The sequence below is a fragment of the Pinus tabuliformis genome, chromosome 2_1 (genome assembly GCF_031772625.1).
Source record: "Pinus tabuliformis cultivar Carrire ecotype Pingquan chromosome 2_1, CPIR1, whole genome shotgun sequence".
Classification (NCBI taxonomy): domain Eukaryota; kingdom Viridiplantae; phylum Streptophyta; class Pinopsida; order Pinales; family Pinaceae; genus Pinus; species Pinus tabuliformis.
Genome location: NC_142299.1, coordinates 209,398,782 through 209,410,362, shown reverse-complemented (window position 1 = coordinate 209,410,362; position 11,581 = coordinate 209,398,782).

Sequence of the window (11,581 nt, the reverse complement as noted above, 5' to 3'; positions counted from 1 at the left end):
TTGTGCTTGGTCCAAATCAATTTGTAAATTTGCAGCCAGTTTAAAAGTATGGATTTGGAATTCAATAGGAAGCATGACCTCCTTACCGTACACCAATTGGTATGGTGTAAATCCTGTGGTATCTTTCCAAGTAATCCTGTAAGCCCAGAGTGCATCTTTGAGCTTTTCTTCCCAATTTTTCCCGTTCATTGCAACAGTTTTGGTAATGATCCCCTCCAAAGTTTTGTTTGTTGATTCCACCTGCCCATTGGCCTGTGGATGGTAGGGGGTACTTTTCCTATGCTTTATTTGGTACTTGTCTGTGATGTCCTTCATGAGCTTTGAGGTGAATTGAGTACCTTGATCAGTAACAATTTCCCTTGGTACTCCATACCTCACAAAGATCTCCTCAAAAAGGAAATTGACTACTGTGTGTTCGGTTGCTCTCACCAGTGCTTTTGCTTTTGCCCACTTTGTGACGTAATCATTACATACTAAGATGTACTTCTTACCATTGGAGGCTGGGTTAATAGGTCCTATAAAGTCCAGAGCCCACTTATCAAATGGTTCTAAGTGAACTTGGGGCTGAAGGGGCATCTCATCGGTAGTTGTTGGTTTGCCCATTCTTTGGCAGTTGTCACAACTCTTTACATACTTCTTGGCATCCTTGAAAATGGATGGCCAGTAGTATCCAAGAGTAAGAACCTTGAAGGCTGTCCGCTTCGCTGCAAAATGCCCACCACACAGTTCATCATGGCAAGATTTTAAAATGTCAATTACCTCATCATTTCCTACACATCTCCTAATGATCATATCAAAACCAGTATAAAATAGATCGTCATTAAGCCATGAATATCTAGCACTTTGTTTGATTAGTCTTTTCCTTTCCTTTGCAGTGAAGTGTGGAGGTGTCCTTCCTGTAGACAAGTAATTAGCCAAATCAGCATACCAAGGAGTTACTATGGAAATTGCAAATAAGTTTTCATCCGGAAAAGAATCCTCAACTGGAACAACCTCACCTGGATTTTGCAGTCTAGAGAGAAAATCTGCCACCTGGTTCTCTTTGCCTGGTCTATCTAACACTGTGATGTTAAATTCCTGTAACAATAGTAACCATCTGGTAACTCTGCCACTAGTTATTGGTTTATTCATGAGATGTCTAATGGCAGAATGATCAGTATGTACAAAGACTTCATAACCAGTTATGTAATGTCGGAATTTATTCACAGCATAAATGATGGAAAGTGTTTCCTTTTCTGTAACTGTATAGTTTAGCTCTGCAGGTGTTAGATTTTTACTAATGAAATAAATGGCATAAGTACAAGATTCCTCTTTTTGGCCTAATGATGCACCTACTGCAGTGTCAGATGCATCGATAAAAATATGAAATGGTAAACTCCAATTAGGCCCTCTCAAGACTGGTGCGGTAGATAGTTTCTCTTTGAGTTGTTCGAATGCATGTTGACAGTTCTCAGTCCAGTTGAAAAGTACATCTTTGGTTAGAAGTTTAAACAAAGGTAAAGCTATCTTGCTAAAATGTTCAATGAATCTGCGGTAAGAGCTTGCATACCCAAGAAAACTTCTTACCTCTCTCTGATTCTGTGGAATAGGCAAATCGGCAATAATCTGGATCTTGACTGGGTCAACCTGGATGCCTTGAAAAGAGATATAATGGACCAACATTATCCCTTCATTTAACATCATAAAGCACTTTTCGTTGCTGAGGGACAGGTTAGCTTCAATACATCTTTTCAAAACTCTCTCAAGATTTTCTAATGCATGTTCAAATGAATTGCCATATACTGAAAAATCATCCATATACACTTCAACACAATCATGAATTAAATCAGCGAAAATAGCTAACACAGCTCGCTGAAATGTAGCTGGAGCGTTACAAATTCCAAATGGCAAAACATTGTAGGCATAGGTGCCCCAAGGACAGGTGAATGTGGTTTTGTCCTGGTCTTCAGAAGCAATCCTAATCTGGTTGTAGCCACTGAAACCATCAAGAAAAGAAAATGATGATTTGCCAGCTAGGGTGTCTAACACTTGGTCAATAAATGGCAGTGGGAAGTAGTCTTTGAGCGTTGCTTTGTTCAGCTGTCTGTAATCAACACAGATGCGCCACTTACCATTTTTCTTGGGCACGATAACCAATGGGGATACCCACTGACTGTCATAAATAGGATATATAAAGTTGACTCTCAAAAGTTTTTTCAATTCCTCTCTGACAATGTCTTGGAGCATGGGGTTCATTCTTCTTTGTGGTTGCCTCACTGGTTTAATGGTGCTATCTATGTAGATATGGTGAGTGCATGTGTCGGGGTGAATCCCATGCATGTCAGTGTAATCCCAAGCAAAGGCTTTTTGGTACTTCTTCAAGAGTCTAATCAATTTCTCTTGCTGAGATGAGTCTAGGTGGTTGCCTATGTTCAAAGTTTTCCCTGGACTGATCTCTATGACCTGACTCTGTGTATTGGTGATGGATTGAACTGGAAAGATGTCGTGAAATGTAGATTGCAAAGAGTGGATAGTGCATGTTTCTTGAAAGTTTTGAGCCAAAAGTACATCTGCAGCATTATATTGTTAATTTATCAAATTTTCAGATACATCGGGTTGAGAAAGAAATAATTCTACCAAATCATTATTGTCTTCGTGGAAATCATAGATCTGGTCAATGCTAAAAACAAATTGTACTTCTTCTTTATCATTAAATTTATCATCAAGCCACAAGTTATGTGTTACTGCTGGTGATTGTGCCGATGGATAGAGGGTGAGTTGTTTTCTTTCGGTCCCTCTAGAGATAATCATGTTTCCTGATCGGCATCCAATAAATGCATCAGCAGTCGCTAACCATGGTCTACCTAGAATGATAGGGTGTCCTCCTAAATTGGATTTGGGTTGAAGGACTAGGAAATCCACTGGATACTCCCAAGAGTCCAGTGAGACAATGATATCTTCCAAAATCCCTTCAGGAATTACTTTGGACCTATCAGCTAGTTCAAGAACAATCATGGTATGTTGCAAATTCATGAGCTGGAGTGTTCTCATGGTTTCAAGGGTCATGACATTGATTGCGGCTCCAAGATCTATCAAAGTGTTTGGAATCCGTATGTTGCTAATGATGGTGGTCACTTTGGGAATGCCAGGATCAACATACTTCTCCATGGAGATGGTATTGGTCATAAGGCCTGCTAAATTTCCTAAAACATGAATGGTCTGAGGATCAATCCTTTTCCTAGCAGGCTTCTTGAGACACATGTCTTTGATGGCTTTGGTATAGATAGGAATGTCCTTTATAGCTTGCAGCAGTGGGATTTTTATGTAGACATTTTTAAGTTCATCCAAGACATGAAATTGTGGTGGAGGCAGTGGTGGTTTTACTTGGACCAATCGGTCTGGAAAAAGTGGATGCAGTGATTGCATCTGTTTATCTTTGGTATCACTGCTTGGTTTTGTTTGAGTTGTCATTTCATTTTCTTTTTCTGAGTTTTCTTCTTGCTGATCTGTTATTGGAGAATCCTTTTGGAGCACCCTACGAGACCTCAGATTAATGTTTTGCAAAGGCAGTGTGGAGTATGAAGTTCCTTCCTCTACATTATAGGCTGGCCTCTCTGCTCTATTGTTCGGATTTGGGACAGTTTGAGCAGGAATTTGAGTGGGTCTGGGAGGTTGTGGGTTAGTTGGAAATTGCAGTTGTGGTACATTTATTGGTGGAGGAGTAGGCAGTGCTTTTTGGGAAGGTTGGGGCTGATAAATAACTTGCTGAGGGTGTTGCTGATATGTTTGAGAATGTGATGGATATGGCTGTTGGTACTGCTGATATGGCTGTGAGTAAGGTGGGTATGATTGAGGATATGGATGATAGGATTGTGAGTATTGTTGAGACGGTCTCCATTGATTTTGTGGTTTATTTCCATGCTGGCATGGCATGGGTACATTCCATGAGTTTTGTGCATACATCTGATCATTCATAGGAAATTGCAGATTTTGATTAGGAAACATACCTTGGGGTGCTTGCCTTGGCTGCCATGGTCGCTTTGCGCCCATGTAATACACGTTCTCCATCTCTGTACTGGCTGCCATGTTACAGTTCTGCAAAATTTTAACTTTAGGACAGTTAAACATATCATGATGCTCAGTACAGAAAGCACAAACTTGGATATTCTCTAGAGGGCAGTCTTTTAATGCATGTTTCTTGCGGCATTTGGGGCAGAAAATAGCCATGATATTATCTTCTTCTTCCTGTTTCTTTTTGGCTTTTAAGTTATCAATTTGGTTCCCTAGAGTGCTCAACAAATCTGTTTTGAACTCTTCTAAAAGATTACCAATTTCAGCCCAGGTGACACTTGCAGAGGCAGTTTTTGTGACCCTTGATGACAAGGTTCTCTTTCCCATTTTGGCTTTACTCCTTGAATATTTTTCACACAGTTTAGCTATTTCTTCAAAGGGTAAGGCAGAAATGTCACCTTTGCCCATTAAGTTGAGATCATCCATGTATTCTTCCCGGATACCTTTCAAGAATATTGTGCGGACTAGATCAGGAGGCATTGTTCGGTGTTTAGATTTTTGCAAGTTGTAGACAAACCGTTCTAAATATTCTTCTAAGGTTTCATCCTCCTGCTGACTCATTCTAAAGATATCATCTTTAGAGTCTTTGGATCTGCAATAAGGCTGGTATTTCCTTAGAAATATCCTTCTCATGCCATCCCAATCAACTATGGCATGCTCACCTAGCCCCATAAACCATTTCAAGGCTGCTGCCTTTAATGTGGTTGGAAACAATCTGAGCCTATGAGCATCATCTGTATAGCCATAAGTTCGCATACAATGTCAAACTCGAATAAGAATGAGTCTGGATCCTCTGAAGCCATACCATAGAAATTGGGTAGCACGGATGGGGGTATATTTTTCATTTTGATCTCCTCATCCTCCTGTGGTTCTTGTATAGGGAACTTAAAAGTTGACTCCTCCTCCTCTTGGTGGGGAACTGATCCAGATCCCTCCTCAGCCATTCTAATTGGTCTCTTTGTATCCGTGTCGCTTGGTGGAAAAGGGGAAAAATAAGATTGCTTGGTAATGGTACTACTTTTTCCTTGTGTAGAAGATCTAGGAAAGGGCTTCTGCTGTGATTTATGTGCAAATAGAGTTTCCCTCTCAGCAAGAGTAATTTGATGTCCTGAATAAAATCTTTCTTCCAATTTTTGGATATCCTCCTCAGCTGGTGTTGTATTCCCTAGAGAGTCTGCTCCTGAAGATGATGGGTTAGTTTTTAGATGGTGGGGGGTTTTTACAAATCTCCCTTGATTGTCTCTAAGTCTAGGCATAAATGAACATGATTTCTAACTATGTTTTTGTTTATTTTTGTGTATTGAAATTTTTTTTCTTTTTGTTTGAATCCTTTAAGTACGCCTCCCCGGCAACGGCGCCAAAATGTAGTGTTCTAGCTAGGGTACTAGGCTAGACTCTATATTTAATATCGACCAGGGTACGTAAGCTTAAAGGCATGGTCTAAAATATATAGACATAAAGGATTGTTGGCCAAGTGATTATGATGTAGGTTACAAGGCTTCTTTACGGAAGGCTGGGATATGTCACCTATCATTCAAACACTCAGATTACCCTACTGATATACCTGATTACAATGCTTATCATTAAATGCATTTACCAAATTAAACCCTGAACCTAAGCACTGTGTATGACTGTGCAAACCTAAGCACTGTGTATGATTGTGCAAACCTAAGCACTGTGTATGACTGTAACAACGATCTTAATCTCCTTACAAAGATATTACCCAGAAAACCCTTGTTCAGTAAACACACAGCATTCAATGATATTTACACTATATCAAACTATATAGAGATCATAAATGAATTGTGAAGTAAAAACAGAGTTTATGATGGTGCTTTTACAAGACACACAGGGATCGAATCCCTTACATGACGCACTTCCAAATCTCAGTGATGACTGTGCAGCACAACCATAAACGCAAACCAACCATAAGCGCAAACCATATACATTCAATGGAAGTCGAAAGCTATGGAAATCGAAAGCTATGTAACTGTTATGCAAACCATAAGCTATGGAAATCGAAAGCTATGTAACTGTTATGCAAGCCATATAAAATCCAATCACTGTGCAAACCATACGATAACCGAAATGTAAATGAAATAAATGGACAGTATACCGATTGAACGCAGGGCCCGTCCGCGTTCCAAGGGTACACTGGCTTATAATCGACCGGCTACCAAATCAATGCACGAGATACACAAGTCGTAACTGTGAATAGGTCTTAGTATTAAACTTAAAACTCTATTCTGGAACGATTCAACGATTAACCATTAACCATTAACCGGACTGTATTTACATATGTATATCCATAGCCATGTAATTGCTACAATGAATGTACATTCGGCTGTTGCCGCTTTTATTACATCAATCCTTTTCAAAATGTTTCTATCCTAAGTGTTTTCAAAAAGAACAAAAACTAAATAAAAATAGAACGAGCTGTTGTTGCTGCTTTTGTCTGCCAGGTGCCATGCTTTGACTTGAGTTGACCGCGCATATAGGAGGATCGATTCGGCTGGGAGATAGGTGTTTGTCCATGCTTGGACATTCTGCTTTTTGTCCATGCCTTTTGTTCTAGCCCATCTGCTGCGCCACATGTCAAACGATAAGCTTATTACAGGATGTGGGTACTTCCTGTAACCATTTCATCAAAAACTTCTAATTCTTCAACATAAAATCCCTAAATCAATTTCTATGCAATTTAATAACTATAAGACTATTAATAATCAATTTTCAAGGATTCTAAGGGATATATGATGAAAAGGAATGGATAAATGATATGTTTTTAGGAAGGAAAAAGGGGTCTTGGGATGATACCAACACTTATATTCGGGAGTTGCCCTTCCCTTATGATATGTGTGTACACTATTGAATTATTTGTTATTCCACTACATATCAAAATTAACTGATAAAATATAATTGAAGTAATTTTCGCAGCATGATAACACTTAGTGAAAAAATGGTTAAGTATTGAGTAGGCATAGTCCATGAACTCAACTAGCAGTGAAACGAAAAAGTTCGGCAGTGTCATACCTGCTTATGTGTGGTTGGAAGACACCACTGGCATAGGGGCGTAACAGTTGGTATCAGAGGTTCTTTTAAAGAAAGTTTTTTATAGATCCAACCTGCAAATATATGAAATGATACCAATATACCCAATAATTGTAAATAATCACCAAAAATAACAAGATCTGAATATAGATAGAAATTCTTCTTTATTGATCAAACCCTTAAGGTAGGGCAACACCATACATTCACTTCTTAAGGAAGGGGAACACTCCACAAGCCATATGCTTGCCAATACAATAATCCTTGACATCTCTCCATGGGGAGTCTCTAGCCTCTATATAGACCTCATACATACAATACCATGGGTCATTACCATGGTTCCCTCAATACCATCTATCTAATACAATGGGCTTATTACATTATTTCTAACTACTTGTGGTCCCTTACATGATACGGGTTAACCACTTTATTTATTACTATCGCCCATCACATTATTATATTACTCCCTTGGGGACCTCCCTCTGTACCCCATATTATCCCCCCTAGGTATACTACATTCCACCCCCCTTAAACATGTTTCGTCCCCAAAACATAAGAAGAACACAAATAATAAGATCTACTCAAAAGAGTATTCCACTGGTACCATGCACGTGCATCTAGCCATCCAAGAGAAAGGTGAACCCTTGATCTAGCTGGTGTCTCGCTTGCTTGAGATGGAAGTTGACCCTGGCAGCTCTTTTGTGTTGATGTGTTGCGGGTGGATCATCGCCCCTCTCTATCTGTTATGCGGGGGTTGGTGTCCTTGTGGCTAATTTGTTGCCATCATGTTGGTTGTTTTCTTGCGGGGTGATGTGGGTGGTGATATGCTGAAGTTTTAACCAATGGTGTGTCTTTATTTAATTCACCACCTAATGGAGCCTGATTGGTATCTGGTACATATTGTGGCGCCTGTTGTTGTTGCTTATCTTCCAATATTACTTCAACCACGAATTCTGTATCTGATGTATCAGTACCTGTAACATTTTCTGCTTCAGCCTCCTTAGACTCTACATGTTTTTTTGGTACCTGGTTTGATGTTTGTGTTTGGTTGTCTACCATCAAAGGCGCATCGTCTGATGTGTTAGTTTCATTAGAGCTTTGTGCTTCTGCCTCCATAGTCTCTACTTGGGTCTTAATGGAAATATCCTGCAATGTAATTTTCTTCTTTTTATACCAGAGCTTCATGAATTTCTTTTGCACATTAATATTGACAATATCCACATATTCCATCCAAGGATATCCTAAAACAACATCCATGTTATCCATATCTGAAGTATAAAAATCACAATGCAACACATACTTATCCATAGAAAGCTTAAAATCTTTATAAACTTAAACATCTTCATTATCAACCTGTGTGTTTTCAATGTGTTTCGTTGGAACTTGCAATTTTTTTTTCAAATTAACATTGATAAAATTATGCTTGCAGTTAAAATTTATAGACACAATGATCTTCTCCTTTTGAATCAATCCATGAACCCGTAATAAGGAGATACCAGCAGAAAATAACCCTTTAGGTTTCTTGGTTTCCTTCTTTCCTATAAAAATAAAATCATTTCTAGGTTTTTTGGTTTCCTTCTTTCTAGTATGAGACCATTTGTCCAAAAGTAGTTCTTCAATTTCGTTAACATGACATAACTTCAGAATCTCACTGTCAAGTGATTTCCACCATATAGCAGCCTCATCTCTCAAATAATACCATATTTTGTCCTTCCAACACCCTCGGAAGTCAAACTTATGAAATTCTATAAACTTTTCAATAGTCGGCCCCTCATTTTTGCCTGTAAAAAACTTATTGTTATAAGCCATGAAGAGGGTTTTGAAAAAAAATCACTTAATTGGCGAGAATTTAAAAATGGTCACAGTTCGGTCAATATTGCTCAAAATCTATATTATGACATGTTTTCGTAAATGGAACAACCATTTTGCATCTTCCCATGTGATAGAAATCTTGATCTAGACACTGGAATTTCAGATTCGTGCTGCAATTGTCCCGTCGTCACAAAAATTTCTGACAAAAATAATAATAATAATAATAAAAACAAAACAAAACAAAAAACAAAAAACTAACAAAACAAAAAATAAATAAACAAACAAACAAAAAAATTGATTTTAAATCAGCGATATCTCCCTCATCCAAACTCCAATTCGATTGAATTTTTTTTTTTGAAATTGGGTATTTTTTCACAAAGAACCTAGATATGCAATTAGATTCTAAAAATTTTGCACCAGAACATACAGATCTGATCTGCAAACTCGCCGCCCCAAAAAATGTCTACAACACAACTAATTTTTTAAATCAACGATATCTCCCTCATCCAAACTCCGATTCGACCAATTTTTTTTTTAATTGGGTACTTTTTTGCAAAGAATCCAAATCTGCAATTTGTTTCTTCAAATTTTTCACCAGAAGTTACAGATCTAATCTGCAAACTCGCCGCCCCAAAATTTCCTACAAAAAATAAAAAAATTATCTTCGCTTGCCCAAGAAAGTGCTCTGATACCACTTGTTATAGATCAGACCTGCAAATATATGAAGTGATACCAATATACCCAATAACTGTAAATAATCACCCAAAATAACATGTTCTGAATATAGATAGAAATGCTTCTTTATTGATCAAACCCTTAAGGTAAGGCAACACCATACATTCACTCCTTAAGGAAGGAGAACACTCCACAAGCAATATGCTTTCCAATACAATAATCCTTGACATCTCTCCATGGGGAGTCTCTAGCCTCTATATAGGCCTCATACATACAGTACCATGGGTCATTACCATAGTTCCCTCAATACATCTATCTAATACAATGGCCTTATTACATTATTGCTAAATACTTGCGGTCCCTTACATGATACGAGTTAACCACTTTATTTATTACTATGGTCATCCCATTATTATATTATTCCATTGAGTACCTCTCTCTGTACCTCATACTATCCCCCCCTAGGTATACTACAAAGGGGCTTTGACAAGTGAAGCAAGAATATGACGGAAATGGTTGCAGTTGGTATTGAAGCCGAAGCATTGTGTAGTTGGTCGCAGTACTGTAGAAATTTCACCTATAGAACAAACCAATATATGCAATGTCCTAAAGCATAATACTTGTTCTACTTCTACAAAACATTAAGCGGAAGCATAATCGAATTCACGAGAAACATCAAGTAGAAACATGCATAACTAATCAAGAGAAATAATCACACATAACACAAGATATATCAGGGGAAAGCACCAGCATAAAACCCCAACCATGTATTATCAATCAAGTGTAGATCCTCAACAACATACAAAAAAGATCAGCTCAATAGCTATCCTGCTCTCACTGTAATCAGAAGATCCTGATGATCTTGAAACGGAAGATGAAAATCATGGACTATGTAGGCCTCATTATATAGGCTAAAAATTGACCTAATCATACCTGTTGTCACCTCAGGTCCACCTACGTAGTCATAGAAGAGAATAGATTTCTTCCTCATGCAAGGAATACTTACTAGAAATATCCTAGCATCTGATAGTACATTGTCACTCATCTAATCTCAACTGGGTCTCTGATAGAACTGACATGCAACAGTTATCCATGAGTGAATCCTCAGTTATCTAAAATAATAATTGTCACATGCATGCAAGCATTAACAAACTATATTTTATTATTTTAACAACTTGTTAAAATAATCTAACTAGACTTGACTAGTTAGAACTAAGTCAACTGATTCTCTCATTATAGAACTGAACCTTATCTCCTTTAATCAAGAGATAAATTCCTAAATCAAGGGAGAAAATAATTGCATGATCTCACAAAGACTTCGAGTTTAATTTTTCATAATTAATTAACTCATGGAGATTAATTAATTAATATTTTAAACTGTTGTTAAGACCAAAATTAATTTTACTTCCTATAGATGGACTAGGGATTGCTATAAATAGGAAAGGACCCAGAAATGCTATTTTTAGAACTTTCTATTTTTAGCAGTTTCACCTCTCACCCAATTTGGCCAATGACCTCACTGGCCAAACTACTATTTTTAGACATGATATTTTTATCAGGTCTATTTTTAGCACATTCTAAATTTAACATTTCTTGTTGCACATTTTTCAACACTCCCTCTCAACAAGAAAGGCTTCCTCTCGAACCCGATCCTGTAACTCTAGAATGTTCTACATGCAACACATCTACCCGATCCACTTGCTCCAACAACACTTGGAACAAAAACACTCCTAACTGACCACTCTGTTGGGCTAGGAACATACTCTGATGCTGAAGCTCTACCTACTGCTGACAAGTGCTCCTTCTCTAACATCTGCGCTACTGCAACATCTCCATGCATCTCGCACCATTTCACACCTCTCTGTGCCACCTAGCACTGTGCAAAACACTTGTGCCTCTCGCATTGATGCAGCTTGCTAGCTATCCGCCATCTTAGGATTCCTTGCACTGTCGCTCTCTCTGCGCTCCATCCACATCTATCTCTACCCCATCAGTCAGT